Raw genomic sequence first — 19053 nt, 5'->3', positions numbered from 1 at the left:
GGTGCAGATTTGGCCCGTTTCAAACAGAATCCCTAGTTTGAAAATAGAATAATCTATACACATGTATCAGTGGTCAAACTAGAGATACGGGGGGCTCATCCAAGAGAAAAAAGATAAAAAAGTCAGGGAGAGACAGAAATCTGGACATGCACCAAGTGACTTTTCAACACATGTCTGTTGGAGAGGAAGCATCTTCCAGTGTCTTTGTTCTTTTTCTTTAGAAATTAGCTCAAGGCCAGTGTTTCCAGATATTGTCACAATGAACTGCTTTAGGCATGGAGAGGCGCTAAAAAATGACCTTGTTATTAACCACGGCTTGATGCCCTGTGTCCTCTAGTCCATGTCAACCCAGGGAAACACCAGATCTAATCAGTTTCTCTCTTTTTGCACATTGAGACTTTGTGTGTGGGTCAAGGGGACAGAGCAGATGGAAGGTGAAATTGTATTACTATACATGCAGACTTCTAAGATAGGGAAATTAAAGAACTTCTGAAACTTACTTATTACCTCTTATTTATTTATTTATTTTCTTTCAATTGCCCCTTGAACTGCAAATATCTATGTTGCAGATGCCCGGAAAGAAAGCTGAGTAGGCAAGTAGGCAGCAAATGGCATATCCCTGAACAGGAAATCAAGGAAGCCTACACCTGTCTATGGGAAATTTGCATCTTGTTTCTAATAGCTAAATTTATTCTCAACTCAGTGCTATAAAGTCTTAGCTGACAATCAGCCACTACCAGGCAGGAACACTTCATAGTTGCAGACATGGAAAAAAACACAGGCTCAAGTGTTTTTGTACTAAGCGTGTTTATCAGAAAAGGAAAGCCTCATGAGTCATCCTTTTATTTTTCAAATGGAAACTACCAAGAATTTGTATGTGCACTTTGTAACTCTATGCATTTAAATCAATTAAGCATCAAATATGAAAGTGATTGACTTAAGAGCAAAATGTCACTTACCAAGTAGCGTAATAGAGTGATTTCAAAGGTCTCATGAGATGGTGGGGGATTAGAAAGGTTTGGGTTTGTTTGTTTTGCCTTAGTTTCTTTTATTTGTCTCCTAGGTAACAGGGGCATGATTCAGTATTCATGAGGGAGCAGAGAACAAAAAGGTTACCATCATCAGTAATCCTGAATTACAGCAAACCCATTACAAGCGGCGATCTGCCAAAAGACGGTGACACAGGCTGTGGTCTAATGATGAAGCAGGAAGAGAGGAGAGCAGAAACACTGGTGGAGAATTATTTCTCAGCCTTGCTGTTCTCTGGACGCCCTGTCACTATTCTTCCAATAGGTGTCCTACACCAACTGTTGTAAAATTATGTTATCTTCCACCTTTGTGAATCTCAACTTCGTGTTAATAGCGATCGAAGTGAGCTCACCTTCAGTGGGTCTTCGTTTTATTAGTAAGCTGTTGATAACAATGTTAGATACTTTATAGGACTTCTGTGTGGATAAGATGAGTAGTGGCAAGTGTGTTTTCATGGAACAGCTGATTCCACGATCGCACTGCCCAGGTTTGTCATCACTGTTATTGTCATCATTGCTATTGTCACCACATTGTCTGATAATCCTGCTTTAATAATGAATCTGCTAGAGCTTATTGATATTTAACCTATTTTGACACCAGTGGTCATTGTTTAGTTCAAAGTGCACACAAAAGAAGATTTTAAGAGTCATTTGCGGGAGGGAACAAGTGAATGATTCTGTCTCCTCTCTGCCGTTCTCTTTCATATATGAAGTAGGAGATCTTCAATAGATGTCATACATGCATTGAATATTGGATATAAGCTACATTTTCCTCTAACCGCAGCTTTAGTTTTGCTGAAAACATTTTCTACCATTAGCTTTAGTTGTCAATGGTTGGAGAAAAGCAAGTGGATCAGCCACATGGCTATTTCTATGTCCTTGCATAGGTTGCATTCAATTTCTCTGAGCAACCTTCATACAAAATAGAAAAGAGAATATATATTTAAGATATTCATTTATTCAAGAGAAACATACTGAGTAAGTAATAGCTATCATCTACACACTGGAGATATTTTAGTCAAGATTAATACAATGATCTTTGCTATGATGACATATAAAAACATGTAATATTAAGTGATAAAATATGATGTCAGAATAAAAAGCAGAATGAATAAAAGACTCACGAGTGATATGGCACAGAGAAAGGAAATGTGGTAACTTTTGTGATAACGGATGTCAGTATGTTTGAATATTCTTGGTATTATGTATAACACTGGATATTTTGGCTGGAAATGACAGGTGACGAAATCTCTTTTCTCATGAGGCACATGAGGTTTTTTTCCCAAAGTGTTTCCCTTTAGTCTCCCTTAGAATGGCGTTTGTTATATTAAGGATTGGGTAGAGGTTTTTGGAGGCTTCAAAATGCTCACTGGTGAGAAGCATGACTGACTACAACTTGGGAAAAGGGGCATTTTCCAGTGTTTTCTTGGCTTGGGGGTCTTTTCAGGAGAGCAGAAGATAATGGTGTTTATTGTATCATAATTAATTGTTGGATCTGAAATCACTCAACATAAACTTAACACTGGAAATAGAATTACTGGTATTTTCTATAAACACACTCAATAGCTAAAGAATCATGAGTCAACAGATTGCCTTTCCTTCTATTATTCAGAACATTGTCCAAGGAATTCCAGAAGCTCTAGGACTTCTAAGCTACTTCATGTAGCTTAGAAAGAGCACGGTGCTAATAACAAAGATATTATTTGAATATATTTGAAATGCATAAGAAAATTCCCCAACTCCCCTTCCCCACCCTTGAAAAAAGAAATAACCTTAGTGACTTCTGCAGAGCACATGTGATCTTATGTGGAAGATCATTTTCATCTGGCAAAATACTATGACATAATGAGTGATTTGGATTCTTACTTCAACAAGTGTCAGCACGGCGCTGAAAGACTCCCGGGCTATGCCTCAGCTACAACTTCTCCATCTTCAGGTTCTCAAGGACCCTGATTGTCCATAACTAAGCAGAGCACGCTCAGCTGGCCTGTCCTCTCATCATTGTAGCTGCGTGCTTTGTTCACATACTGCTGAACAGTTCTCAATGTGGAGTTTAGTCACAGACATTGTGCCTGAATTGTGATCTGGTTTCTATATTTCTTTTGAATTAGAATTTTCTAAATTTTAAAAGATACTAATTTTACTAGTTATAGTACTTCTTTTGCATATTAAATCTTGATATTAGGAGATAATTTATAACAAACACTATTTTTAAACATTTACAAATAAATACCCGATGTACTTTCAGGGATATTCAGGGATATTTCAGTTCCCTCTGAATGTATAAACCTTACCAGTATGATCATAAGTGTTGGGAGAGGCTAACAGGAAAGTATGCTCTTCCCAGCTTCACTCTCTGTGCTCTATGTGATAGCATCCTGGCTTTTAAAATTTGACCATAACAGTAAATCCCAAGTTCACATAACAACATTATGCATGTAATTGGACAGGTAAGTTGCACAACATAATTTTTCTGATCTATAGTGATTAAAGTTCCTTGGTGGAGAGGAAACATGTTGTAATGATTTATGATCTGCTAAGTGTGAGAAACAGCTGAAGAAGCCATAACCACAATTAAGTTGTCTTCTCATGTTCAATGCTGTTTTTGTAGGTGGTTTCTATTTGGGCTTTCAAAATTGCAGGGTGAGAGCTAAAGCGAGAGAGGAGACAGAGAGAGAGAGAGAGAGAGGGAGAGAGAGAGAGGTGGGGGAAGACAGAGAATATTCATCTGCTCTCATTTAGAATCAGATTACATGATAGTTGCTTAGATACTGTTCCATTTAGTGTTTGCACTTTTCTGTGTAAACAGATAAAATTTCCACAGACACAATGTGGGTCATGGAGGTCTTTAATGACATCAGAAGATTCATGATCTTAAGTTCTCACAGAAAAAGGACACTAAGTTTGTGGTTTGTAGAATGTAAACAGAGAAATAGAACTCCTAGAAATGGTAATCAGCAAATTCAAAGCACTTAATTGATGCTCAGTACACAAAGGATCAAAGAGAAAGCTATTAGGGAATGCCTCAGGAGCCCCATAGGTACCTAGAACTTACTAATGCCCATAGTAACACTGTTTACTTGTCTCTAGTGAGCTTCTCCCCAGCACCATCAAATATTAATAGCCAATATCCTCCGTTTTCAGAACTTTCTATTCCATTCTAAATATAGTCTTTTGATTTTTAGAAACTGTTTAATCCTGGGTGCTTTGGGAGAGACAGAATGCCTGGATGGTCTCAGACATGCCTGCCTTTCTAGTCCATTTGGATCAGCAGTGCTGACAACTAGAGAAAAGGGATATTGCAATTTCAGAATCTCCTGTTTTTTTCCTTTTCTCAAGTAACCACAGCAAAGATAAGAAAGTACCTCGCAGGCAATACATCGTCAGTGTTCTCCACCTGGAAAAGTGCCATAGGAGGTTACAGATAGAATAGACGCCTATGTTAGGTCTGTTCCTGACTGATATTTCTGTTTCAACTTCAACAGCCTCCTGCTCTGTTCCCGCTTGTACTCCAAGAAGAGTGTCTCTTTCATAAATGTTTAATATGAAATCTTCATAGGAATAAAAATGCTACTGGAACCAGGGTAAAGACTCAACTGTGCTAATACCTGACATCCAATAGCTTCATGGAACAGTTACTTTACAAGCTCAAACAAATTACTTAGAAAGAGATTTTTGGAACCTATTATCTTTGTAAATACATTGTGCTTAGCTTATATGTAAAATTCCCAAGAAAACATCTTTGAAATACTTGAACCATGTGCAGTGTCTAAGTAATATCATAGCACCCCTCTTATCAAGTTCCCTTTTCAATTTATTTTTTACTATTAGAGAAATGAGAAATTTTCTCATTCAATTAAAAAGTCTATTATATGATTAAAAGAAAAAAGAGTTAATTAAATGAAAGAATTTTCCAGGGAATATTAGGTTCAGAAATAAATTACTTCAACATGTGAGGTTTCTGTGGATTGCCAAAGAAAATTCTTGTAGTAGGTCACAGGAATAGAATCAGTAGCTAGTAGGCTTAAATTTCTAGGTTTAAACAATTTTAAGATGGTATTCAGATGTTACCTTTTCGAAGAAGCTGAGTGGTTTGGGATATATTTGTGTTTATGGCTATAGATTCAGAAAATAGATTTTGATTAGAAGTGAATTTAGCCACTGTAAATGTTTGTCCTTAATAATTAAACAGCTAATATTTTTACATATTTTATTCTGATATTTAAAATAAAAAATACTGGGCAGAAGGAAAAAACTGGGTTATAGTCATAATTTCGTCACTATGAGCAAAACAGTTTAGGAAAAATGTATTTAATTTGGGAGACTTCATTGCAGGTGAAAATTGTAGCATCTTAAAAGACACTTTCTGATTTTCTAGTTCTAAAATCCATCCTAAGTAAAATTAGATTGTTTTAGGACTATTTGAGGAGTGACCTCCAGATTGATTAGAAATGGCACCATATCTCTGGCTGATTCTTAATTATTACATATTTGTGCTGTCACCCAGGAAAGTAAACTTTTGTTCCTTAAAGAAAATTTGAGGGATATCACTGAACTAAACAAAATGCACATGCCAAAATTTGGGTACTACAGACTCAAATGACTTCTCAGGGGCTAGCAAGGCTTTATGGGAAAATTACACTTTTTATTTTCTAGCAATAAATACTTCCTGCATAGCTTTGAATTAAGCTTTGTTTTTCCTATACATTTCTAAAAATCTGGTTTTGAAAATATAAGTAACATAGAGGACAACTAGCAGGAGAAAATCAACATTATTAAGTTAATCAAGGCAATAAAAGACAAAAAAAAAAGTGTGGAAAGCTTGGAATCAATTGAAGAGGGAAGCTTTTGTTGTTCTGAATTGTGGACCTTGTAGAGTCCCAGAAAAGGGTTAGATGTTATAGTACAAGCTCACATTCCCATTTGCATTTGTATATAAACATTTGCATTCAAACTCATGATGTTCAAAATTCAAAACGATGGTTATAAAGTTATCTGAGACAACGGATCCTTTCTAGTTTTCAGTTTTTACAGTTATCTTTCCTATCTCCACTATGACGTGGGAGAGAAGTAGGGCAGATGGTGAAAACACTTAATTATCCAAATAAAAGAAGAAAAGAAGAAAAGAGTAGTATCAATAAAGCAAAATTTAATATAGTTCTCACATAGTTTATCTTTGATTTGCAAAACTCTTAACTTTTCTGCCTTGTGCTAATTTTGAAATCTGTGCTCTTTGAGAGTCAACCAGTTGGTACTGTACCATATCTATGGTAAGTTGGTGGGACAAAGCCAGCGTGAATTTCAAATATGCTATGAAAGGTCTATGAAGCATAAGTGATATATGTAGCTAATTATGAGCTTCCAATAGGTTTTCATATAGTAATGAGCATTTACTCTAAGGGGAAAATATGCACAATGTAAAAAAATCTTTAATAAGTTTCATAGGGTGAGAAATATTTTAGCCCTATGTGAACTGACTTTAGAGGATGGCTGCAATTTCTGTATATAAATGTTCCAAATAAGAATAGTTTTCTATGTCTAGAGATATATTCTGTTGTAAAATGGCAAATGAGAAAAAACAAACACTTATTTGTCCTTTCCCTTTGCCACCCATGTTTCACTTTTTTCACACTCCTTTGTATTCAGGTTGTCTGAAGATTGTTCTGGGGAAATTTTGGTATGTATTCACAATGGAATACTACACAGTTACCAAAAGAATGAATTTCTGTCTTGAAATAAAATGGATACAATTGCAAATTATTATTCTTAGTGAAATTAGTCACACCTCTAAAAAACAAACATCATGTTTCCCCTGATTCATGGTAACTAATAGATACAGTATAAAAATGTAGTATATAAGTGAAACTTACATTTTCAGATTTGATTATTATTTATAACCCTTATCTACACTCTTAGAACAATGGTTATTCTACTTATTGCTTTTTTTGGAGTATTAAGATTGTGATTATAAAGCAAATTGAAAGGATATCATTTAAAAATTTAAAGAAAAACAAGAAACAAAGGAGGAAGACAGGTGGCAGTGAGGATGGGAAGAAAGGAGGATGGGGGAAAGTATCATTATGCACTTAAAACTGTATTGTAAGGCATACACGAAATCAGCTGCCTTTATTAAAGGAATAAATTCAAGAAGCTGCAAAACCACACAAAATCAAGATGTTGAGACTGATTCTTATTAGGGTCATTGCTGACCAATGATTTTTCAATGTATGCAGTAATCTGAGCATTCATTTATTTAGCAATAGTTATTTATTTTATTTTATTTTATTTTATTTTATTTTATTTTATTTTATTTAAGAGAAAGAGAGAAAAAAAAACTCCCATCCTGTGGTTCAAACTCCAGAGTTCACAATGGCCAGGGCAGGGCCAGACGTAAGCCAGGAAACAGGAACTCCATTTAAGTCTCCTCCATGAATGATACGGACCAAAGATTTAAACCAACGTGTGTGCATAAATAGGATACTGGAATAAGAACAGTCAGAACTTGAACTTAGATATTGTGAGACAGAAGTGTCCTAGCCTGTTTGTTTAACTGCGAAGTCAAATGTCCAATCTTATGGGTTTATTTTCATAATACTTGTGTCAATCATCTCAGTGTTAGGGCTGTACTCTAAAGTAGACATTATTAATGATGTTTCATGAAGTGCAAATTAAGATTCCAGAGGCTACGTAAATTATACCAGGATAGTGAGGTTATAATTGGCAAAATCATTTTCAAATAATTGCAAGTCTACATTCCTTTCTTGCAGTGTTTTTGGGGTATAGTAGATGCCCAATTAATATTTAGTGGATGATGTCTGAAAGATAGAAACGATATAAAGACTACATTAAATTCCTGATGACATCATACCAAACACATAACTGTGATGCTCAGCTCTGTAGTGCCTTTTCTGCCCCTGTACTCTTTAAGTAGAGTGGTAAACTAGGTAACTTCAGCTGGAAATGTCATATATTGAAGCCAATAAAGCTGAATGGTAAACATGTTCTCTGAAGTTAGAGATACAATGATCTAAGTAATAAAATTTATATCAAATAATTGTATTGAAGAGTTTCTATACTAATAAACAACTTATTATTTAAGATGTAGATACTGATTTAGGACCTTCACATGTGTCCTAAATAGCATGTCATTTAATCAGAAAATAGAAGATCCATTTAAAAGTAAATTGGAGAGTAGTTGAATTTTTTATTTTCTGGAACTGCATGATTCCCCAAATATTTGCAAGAACCATTTTTGAAGAATTAGGAAATACTAATACTAATATTGATTTTTCTTTATTTTGGGAAATATTAAATTAGCTGCAGTCAGCTTTAAAGTTTAGAATTCAACTACTCCTCAAGTGGCCACAATGTCTGGGACTGGGCTTGGTCAAAGCTGGGACATGAACTGGCTCCCATATGGAATCCCTGCATTTCAAATGCAACTTAACCCAATATGCTACCAGATCATCTCCCAATCATTTGCTCTTGAACTGTTTAACTGTTTGAATTCCTTTTTTCTAAATAAATAAACTGAGCAAGATGCTTGGCTGAATGATTAAATATATTAATGGTGAGAAACGCAATTGAGAACAGAATGCCTGTCTGGAAATCCATATTTATAAGTCATAGTAGTATTGCCTTTATCTTCATTTATAGGATGAGCAATGTAGGAGTCTGAGTCAGGAAATGAATACCATAAATTCGTCCTATTACCTTCTTAGTTAGGAATTTTGAGTTCTCTCTTCTCTCTTTTTGTATCTGTATTGTGTTCTTGATTTTAAGTCAAAGGCTGTGGGAAAAGCTTGAAAGCAAAGAAGTTACTGACCTTAGCTTCAGATTAGGCTTTTGTTTGTGGTTTGGTCTGTTCTGTCCCTTATTTCCTTTAAATATAACTCCCACGCTGGAAAGCCTATCTAGACATTCCAGGTTCTTGTCAAATGCCATCATAAGGTTTATAAAGCTGAATGAACAGGGATAAAAAGACAGTCCTACATGTAGCATATGTAAGAAACATGTGAGGGAGTAAAGGGTTTTCCAGACAGGAATATTATGGGAACTTATTTATATGCTGCTTGGGACTCAGGACACAAGTTCTGCTGTCATAACGTGCTTTGCTATTCTGTGCTGACAAAAAAGTAGTACCATTTTTTTTAAAGGAAGTTGGGGCAGATGGAGAGAGAGACAGAAAGAGATCAAGAGCTGGTTTCCTCCCTGCCTGTTTTATCTGAGGTTGGGTCTAGTTGAAGCAAGCAGCCTGAATCTCATCCCAAGTTTTCCACATGGGTAGCAGGTACCCAGGTACTTGCGCCAGCATCTGTAATTTCTCAGATGTCTTTTATGAGGAAACACAATCAGAAGCAGGGCAGCCAGAACTCAAATTACATACACTGAATGATCCCAAGTGGCAACTCAACACTGTGTCAAACACTAGAACCTTGACTTGTTAATTGTCTTATTCAATTTAGATATTCTTTAAGAACTTTCTTTTGCCTCTTAGGAACTTTTAGATATTAACTTTAAGCCAACCCTTCATGAGCTTAGATAAAACCAGTCATACAACTATCTTTTAAATCTACCTAAATGACATATTACACTAATATATCTCTTTATATTAAGCTGCTATTATAGTTCTGAATAAATTCTCTTTTGATTGTACTGTTTTATTCTTTTACTATCCTGCTGAACGCTCCCAAAAATAATGTAGGCAAAGATTAAGATATAGGCATGTTGGGGCCTGGCAGTGTGGCCTAGCGGCTAAAGTCCTCGCCTTGAACGCACCGGGATCCCATATGGGCGCCGGTTCTAATCCCGGCAGCTCCACTTCCCATCCGGCTCCCTGCTTGTGGCCTGGGAAAGCAGTCGAGGACGGCCCAATGCATTGGGACCCTGCACCTGCGTGGGAGACCTGGAAGAGGTTCCAGGTTTCCGGCTTCGGATCGGCGCAGCACCGGCCGTTGCGGCTCACTTGAGGAGTGAATCATCGGATGGAAGATCTTCCTCTCTGTCTCTCCTTCTCTCTGTATATCTAACTTTGTAATAAAAGAAATAAATCTTAAAAAAAATATAGGCATGTTTATCGCAGTGCTGTATGTGAAAGCAAAGATTTGTAAATAATCTAAATCTTCAGAAGTCAGGAATTGGATAAATAAATTGTGTTGTGTATTCACAAAGGAGTCTGAGAATCCATTAACAAAGGGTTATGAAGCTATATTTCTAATTTGTTTATGCTTTTTAATGATAAAATAGATATTATGGAATAAACCTCATACCACAGTGTATTTGTGTGTTACTTCTTGAGTATAACTGTGAGCATGCTTGGACTTGAATGAACATCTGTTTGTGACTATGCATGTGTGTGTATATACTTGGAAATGTCTATACAAGAGATGTGATAATAAAGTTGCATCATATGAATGGAGACTGAATTTTAATTTTTTAGAGAAAAATTTCTTAAAAATCATAAATACTCAACACGAGAAGTCCTTTAATATCCCAGCAAGGAGCCAGCACTTAAACAATAGGTGAACATCAATCCAGACATCTCATCTCTCTCTCTCTCTTCATATATATATATATATATACATACATACATATATACATATGTAGATAGAGATACTTCACTTTCAATATTTTAATCATCTTCATGTAAGAAAAGAGAAAAGTAAAACTGAATGGACTGTGCAGTATTAAAATATGATACTGTTCTAGTTTGCTAGTGTCCAGAATTGTTTACACAGAATGGATGGCATCAGGAATAGAAAGTTATTTCCCCAAAGTTCTGGGGGCAGGAATTCCAAGAGCAAGATGCTAGCATTTTTGCTTTTGTCTGAGGCTTCTCTTTGGCTTGTTGGTGGCCATCTTTTCACTGTGCCTTCATATTTTTTCCCGCTGTGTGTCCTGCATATTGATTAATCTACTCTTCTTATCAGGACACTAATCACTTGATTAGGATTGCTCTAATAACACCATTTAACTAAATTATCTCTTAAAAACCTATTTTCTATTGCTCATTCACATTCTGAGATATTGTGTGTCAGCCCTTTACATGAAATTGGCAGGAACACAGAATTCAGATTATGATATACCTAGTTATTATTATTATTTTTAAAAAGATTTTTGTTTATTAGAGAGAGAGAGAGAGAGAAAGCTATACTGCCTGTTGGTTCACTCCCCAAAAGGCTACAATGGTCAGGGCTGGGCTAGTCCAAAGCCCAGGAACCAGGAGATTCCAACATGAGCACATGGGCCCGAGCAGTTGGGCCATCCTCTGCTTCTTTCCTGGACCATCAGCAGCGAGTTGGATAAGAAGTGGAGCAACTGAGAATTGAGCTGGTGCCCATTTGCGATGCTGGCACTGAAGACAATGGCTTAGTCTGTTAAGCCACAAGGCTGGATGGACCCTGGTTATGGTATTGTGAAGGTATTTTTTAAAAACTCCAGGTTATGGTAAACAGTGTAACACTGTATTCTGGCTTAGTGTGTGGCTGTGGAAAAGTCACCTACCAACTTGATTTCATTTGTTTTACTTCAGTTGCTTTTACTGTCTGCATGGTTGAGAAAATACTTTTTCATCCCCACTTATTAATAGCCTAAAGAAGCACTGAAATGTTGTTTTTTGGTACCCTCTTTTCTTGTAGAAGACATCTGTGCTCATAGAAGACTTCTCTTTGTTTTCAGGCACTTTACGTTTTACTATTTCTGGTGATTATTTCGATTCTAATTTTAGGGTTTACAATAACAAAGATCTAAAATTGTTTCTTGTTAATCTGGCCTTGGCCTCTATTAGCTTCTTTCTAATCTGCTTTCTGACACTTACATTATTTCATGCCTTTCCTCTATCCTATTCATATGACTTCCTGTGTGTTTACTTTTTCTGCATTTCCAATGTATCAGATAGATATTTGATTTTTCTAATGAAGTTGCTGAACATACAGTTCATCTCTGCTATCTTTTTACCATTCTTCTTTATGTATTTCATTTTTAACTTCATATTCCCATTATGTTTTTACACACTGTGAAGTAAGCTCTTCCACTCCTTCCTGTTTTCTGCTAGAATTCTTCAAACTCTTGTACTCCATTTCACTTGCTGTTCCTGCATTTTGGGGCAGCTGTGTGTAACTGTGAACTGTAATTCCCGTTTTTCCTGTCTTGTTCCTGAGTCCCCCAAGTAGCTCCTAGGTCCTTATTTTGCTCTGGAAGTATCCCTGTGCATGTTGCAGGATCCCTTTTCACCTAGTTTGCTCCGGGTGCAGCTGTCTCTTCCAGAGTATTTAGGGGATGATATCACTTACTGTGTGTGTGTCTTTAGGACTTGAGAGTGGGGAAGAGGAAAACAAGGGACACTGCTGTTTCTTCCTCTATTAGGGCAAATTTTATGTATACAATCCGCTCTGAGAATGACTTCTACTTTTTAAGTTTTCAGACCAGACTTCTCATCTATGTATGATGTTTGGGAGCTTGTGTTTTCAACAGTTTGCTTAGGTTATCCATTAACCGTGTTTTTTTTAATTAAATTTATTCATTAATTACATTGTGTTGTAATTTCATAGGAGCTGGGATTCTCCCCCCACTTCCCCAAACCCTCCCCCCATGGTGGGTTCCTCCACCTTGTTGCGTAACCATAGTTCAAGTTCAGTTGAGATTCCCTCTTAGCAATCTTATGCCAAGCATAGAGTCCAGCATCTTATAGTCCAGTCAAGTCCAACTACTTATTGGGGAGACCCTCTGTGGTCTGAGGGCAGAGCAAGCAGAGTATCATCCCAATCAAATAAAAGCACTAACATATTATCAGCAACAATTAACATCGTTATGGAATTAATTGACATAGTATTGAGCAGTCAACATGTTCTTCCAGCACCCTTTCTTGTACATGTCCCTGTTCTCCATTCCGAATAGGAAACTAAAACAGTTCCTGTAGATTTTAGTCTCACGATTTTTAACTAGCAGTGGAGTTTCAGGAAATATCATCTGCTCAAAAAATTAGTATTCTGTTTATAGCATTTTTCCCCTTATTCCCGTTTCTCTACACTCTTCTCTGAATTTCTGCTACTTATTGCTAGGAATAAGCTATTAGAGGTTACAATGGTACTCATTCAACCATTATGGAGAACTGTAAAAAGATTGCTCTGATATCTGAAAAGATGTCCACTATATCACCCAGCCATTCCACTCCTGGGAATTTACCCAAATAAAATGAAATCAGCATAATAGATAGTTATCCTATGTTTACAGCAGCTCAGTTCATAATAATTAAGATACTAAATCAACCCAGATGTCCATGGACTGATGAATGGATAAAGGGGATGTGCTATATATGCATTTATGGCACACTAATCAGTTGTTTAAAAAAAGAATAGAATCCTGTCTTGTGCAACAAAATGGATGCAATTTGTTTTCCTGATTTGAGACTAATATATACAGTACAAAAAAGTAATGCATGTGAGCAAAACTGATGTTTTGACTTTTATTATAACCCTTGTCTGTATTCTTGAGGAATAGGCTCATCTACCTATTACTTACTGAATTATTTAGTTAGTGGAGGGTTAAGCTTGTAATTATAAAATATACTAGAAGTATGCAACTGTAAAAACTAGGAACATGAAAAAGGAAGGGAGAGAGAGCGTTGGAGCAGGGTGGCAATGAAGATATGGTAGGAAGTACCACTATTCTCTAAATATGTATATATGAAATACATGAATTTGTCTGTATTGTATAAATGAAAATTTAGAAAACAAAAAGGGAAGACAAGTCCCAGTATGTGTGTGTGTGTGTGTAAAAATTATTCTTGACTTTACTCATTATCTGTACCAATGGTCAGTGCAGGGGTATATTTTGCCAACTGCTTCATTTATGACTGAGAGCCTATTTTTTGCTTCTTGAATTATTTTGGTAATTTCCAGAAAATTATACAGTTAATCCAGACTTTCCATGTTTGAAATGCCAATTTTTTCTTTCTATATTTTAAAGGCATTTGTTATTTCTTATGTGAATATTTAATGGGGAATGTTTTCTATTATATTTTCTAGATTCTAGAAAGCCTTCACTTAGCGAATATAATGCTGGGTCCTAGAGATTCCATTTTCTCTGATCCTCACAGACTGATTCCTTGTGAAGTTCTATTCTTTGGGATATACCAGGCCATCAAGTATACTCTCTCTCAGTCATGGTTTTGCATGGCTTGGTGTGATGATCCATCTCATGACCCTTCTTTTGGACAGAGGGTCTTCCGGCAAAAGCGAGAGGTTGCTGTTTGAGCAAACGTAGACTTCTTGCAAAAACCTGCCTGTTGAAGTCATAGAAGAGCACAGACATATTTGAGATTGTGTGCCCTGAGGAATATGTAGGAAGCCAGGGAAAAAAGGGTATTAAAGGTATTCTCTTTGCTGAATCAGCTGCATTTATGTGTTTACCATAAAAACCTACAAACAGTGTGTGTCACAGAACAAGTGAGTTCCACCTTTGCTCCCATGTGAGCAGATAGTTAGGAATACAGTCTATGTTTTGGGTGGCAATATACCCACCATGAAATGAGCTTTCTGAGAAAGATGCAGAACAAGTGCTTATGTAGGCAACTAGTTGCTTCTGTCACAGCAAAGTTTCATTTGAGTTTAAGCACACTGAAGAAGACATGAAAAATGTTTTCTATTATTAACTATAAACAAGATGAAATATGATCACATCCAGCATGTTATGTCAATCTTATTTATGTTCCCTACATTCTGTTCAAATTTCTTTCTTTCACCTATAATGAATGATTTTGTGGAACCTGCTTTATTATAAAGAAGACATAAACTCTTCAGGTTCCAAATTGTATGCTTCATCTTTCCATCTTCTTTTTGCATGTCAAATTGCTTATTCTCTCTTTTGGGGGTGATGACTAGCAGGTTTCTCACCTAGCAATTAGTCAGCATTGGATCACTGATACTATCTTTCCCTAGCTTCAACATCTCCAGCCTGCAAGCTACCCCTTACCACAGAGTCCTGAGACTCCTGCTTTTCTGTTATCATCACAGTTCATTTCTAACTCACACCTTCCCTCTTAATTTCTGCTCTATACATACAAATACTACAAAATACCTCAAACAATTCAGGGAAAATGGAGTTGATAGTTGGCTATTGTGTAAAAGATTTTAAAAATATATACTTTTTTTGCATACAATTGCCATGAACTATTAAAACAAATTTTATTATTATTATTATTTTACAATGTGGTTCTGTAGGCTCTGAGGTTCCTCTTCCCACCTCTCCCTTCCCAAATGCCCTCCCTTCACTGATTTCCCCCATATTGCTGTAGTAGTACAGTTCTTCATAGAAAATCACATGTCCATCATTCTGCTATTTAAGTGTAACCTTACATTGTAGGTGTGGATAATTTGCCATGAACTTTTTGTTTTTTAAAGATTTATTTATCTTTATTGCAAAGTCAGATATACAGAGACGAGGAGAGACAGAGAGGAAGATCTTCCATCCGATGATTCCCTCCCCAAGTGGCCACAATGTCGAGTGCTGTGTCAATCCAAAGCCAGGAGTCAGGAACTTCCTCCAGGTTTCCCACGTGGGTGCAGGGTCCCAAGGCTTTGGGCCTCCTTGACTACTTTCCCAGGCCACAAGCAGTGAGCTGGATGGGAAGTGGAGCTGCAAGGATTAGAACCAGCAGCCATATGGGATCCCAGTGCTTTCAAGGCGAGGACTTTAGCTGCTAGGCCATCGCTCTGGGCCCCATGCCATGAACTTTTGAAGCCTCTTTATATTAATAGCATCAAGAGCATGATTCACATTTTTATTGTTCATCACTTTGACAAAATATTCATCTCATGTTTGTTTCATTTGCATCTTACGAACATTCTGCTGTTTTTCTTTAAATCTTCACTATAGCATGTGTTTTAAAGGTTAGTAATGAAAACAACTTCAAGTGAAGAAGTGGTAGAATTGTAGCTTCAACTCAGATCTCCAGAATCCGTATCTCATGATCTTTCTACAACACTGGACTTTGATTAACAACTGTTATATTTGTCTCCTAGCAGTAGCATTTCAAGCACAGGAAAGTCCTCAATAAGTTGGTGCAGCTTAAAAAGGCACTAAAAATAAACAGAGACTATGGTTCTCAAGCAAGTTGAACAAAATCCTTGCTACACAGTAGGAATGAGAAGTACTTCCCAAATATTCATGTGTAAAGACAAATAAATTCCAAAATATTCTTTTCCCTTACTAAAATTTCCCTCAAGCTGGGCAATGTTACCAGGACAAACATTACAGAGGTTCACAAATGATGACCAGCTGCAACAGCAAATCTGCTCTTCCTCCAGAGTGTTTTATCAGAGTTTGCGTGCTCCTGGTTTAGCACTAAATGCTTCACCAAGGGAAGCAATCCATGGGTGGAAGCAACCATGCAGATCAGAGAAGATTGACATTCTTTCCAGTGGATCACGGTCTCCTAGAATGGCTTTAGATAAAAGAGAAAGCTGCAGGCAGAGATCCAAGAACTCTGGAGGCTGGCTGGAGCAGAAAGACAAATAGGTGGTAACATTGTAATGATAGTTTTCCCCAATGGAAAGTCAGGTTAGACAGCTTTTAATGAAAAGAAGCACAGATCAAGTTCACAATCTCTATGTTTGGGTTTCTTGGAATGTTTTACTTTGTCTGAAATCATTAAAATCTATAACAGCACTCCATCATTTAAACTTCTGTTTTTCTTTGGCAGCTACATAGGTCATATCCAGATGTAAACATACTTGCCCAGTTCAGTTTCAGTCCAGTGGTCAACCTTTCATTATGAATTTATAATAATTTAATGGCAAAATCCAAGCAGTAGCCTGGTGGGTTGTACAAATAAGAGTCTGGACCTCCACAAATGTCTATCGATTGATAAAGAGCCCCCTATATTTGTTCACTGTGCCTTTTATTTTGCTTGTACAATGAGTCTTTTAATTATTATTGTGATTTGTGTGGATTAAAAAAAGTAGAACTGGATTATGTTTTAAAGTGATATTGAATATGATCTTGTGAGTGTTCATTTATTCATTTGTTCATTCGGCAGATATTTATTTATTTGTTAATTCTAAGTGTTAAATGAGAACAGACAGGTTAATTCCTATTCCTTCCTTCTAACAGCAACTAGCCAAGCTAAGGACAGCAAATACACCCTTAGCCAGCCAGACGATAGACAGAGTGTCTCTCTGTCACAGCCTACTGCTGGGGGAGTGTCCACAGTTGAGCAGGAATTCCTGATGGCTTCATCTGAGAAAACAATGAAGCAGGCATGCAGCCTTTGAGGCTGCTGTCAGTGTGTTGATGCTCACCATAGCCAACTGCACACAAAGGCCTCAAAGTTTTCAGCAATGTCCTCATTGTTGATGTCTACCCTGTACCACATACTACCCTAGGCGTGCCATGCCCACAACTTGTTGAGGATGCTTGTGTCATAGAAACCAGAATTATCACACAGCTGGCATAGGATAACCTTCAAGGCTTTGGCATATGCCCCACTCAACAGCTGCTGTTTTCCTGTAATTGTCCTTGAGTAATCCCTGTAGGTATTTGGAAAGCTCCATCTTAATGGTCCCGCCACCAGACACCAAATCATGGCCCTCCTGACAATCATGATGGTGTCATGCAGGGACCTATCTTTCTCCTCCATAAATTGCTCAGAACCACCATGGAGGATGAAGATACACATTTTGGCTTTGGGGCACCAGTGAAGAAATTGCACCTCTCACATCCAATCTAGGTTTCTTCAAGCACTTGGGAATGGCTCAACATGTCTGGTGTCAGAGCATTCACGCTGGTAGGGATGGAGACACCACAGGCTATCATTATCCTCTTTGGAGCTTCCTCACACACCGGCAGACCGGCAGGCATAGAACATGTCCCTCTTGACAAAGTACTGGGTGTCTACATCCCCAGTGGGGAGTTTGGACAAGATGACTTTGGCTCCCGATTGATGGATCTTTAACTTGTCTGCAATTGTGTGGACTCTGATTTAAGCATTCTTTTTCTCAGATTTCAGTTTGACCTCCACATTTAAAAGGGCAATGATGAGATTACTGCACTTTTAGGGTTGTGCTTCAAACTCAGTGTAAGAGCAAGTCTTCTTGAACACAGCACCAGCTATCAGCTACCCTAAGACTCCACCTTGGACCTCTTGATTCCAGTCATTTTAAGCTGCAATAAATCATTGAGCATCATCTTGGCATCAACCAGCATCATAGCAAAAAGAAAAAAAAAAGCTTTCTGCTGAGACATCAGCTCGGAAATCAGGGCTGTCATGGCACACTTTTCCAGCAGCTTCCTCTGCTCCACTCATATTGCTTCTTCAAAGTCACATATCTCTCTGATCTTAACTCCAAGTGAGTGGCTGTGCAGAAAGCTTGGACGATGATCTAGGAGTGCAAACTTTCCTCCACATATGGTTTCACCTGCGTCAGAAATTCTGCAACCAGCAGCATCTCTGAGGTGGTGCCATTGCCAACCTCAGCATCTTGGGGTTATTGCAGTGTCCGCTAAAGTCTTTGCTGCAAGATTGATGACATCAAGGGGCTTCAGGAAAGTAGTCCCATTATTGGAAATTTTAGCTTTGCCTTGGCAATCCATAATAAGTTTGTCCATGCTATGAGGACCAAACATGATTTGTACACCTTCAGCGATCACCTGGCAGGCACTGTTACTTATAAGCTGGGGGATGGCCTGAAAGCTATCAGCCCCCTCTTTCAACAGGATAACTGATATTGGAGCCATCTTGGAAGCTTGTTCAGTAGCCTGCCTCTTTCTCTCCTCTCTGTGTCCCTCAACAGATATTTACGGAGTGCATCCAGAGTATAGCAAGCATTGTTTAACCTGTTGGGGATATAGCAATCAACAGGTCTAGAAAAACATCTGTCTTTATGAAAACACATTCTGCATTGTACTGTATTTTTTCATGAATAGCAAATAGGAAAGATGAAATAGGCATCACATCTTTATTTTCCATTAACTTCAGCCATGCTAACAAATGGAAAGATGGCTATACCATTGGCCCAAATGTGTGTGT

The 19053-nt window shown here is 37.4% G+C and overlaps 1 pseudogene; it reads right to left on the bottom strand.

Moving 5' to 3' along the window:
• Positions 1-17118: 17118 nt before the first annotated feature.
• Positions 17119-18761, bottom strand: LOC101536654 (T-complex protein 1 subunit eta-like; annotated as a pseudogene).
• Between the last annotated feature and the right edge of the window lie 292 nt (positions 18762-19053).

This window comes from Ochotona princeps, chromosome 1 (genome assembly GCF_030435755.1).
Source record: "Ochotona princeps isolate mOchPri1 chromosome 1, mOchPri1.hap1, whole genome shotgun sequence".
Classification (NCBI taxonomy): Eukaryota; Metazoa; Chordata; class Mammalia; order Lagomorpha; family Ochotonidae; genus Ochotona; species Ochotona princeps.
Note: the sequence above shows the minus strand (reverse complement) of the source record. Positions and strands in the feature narration are given on the sequence as shown.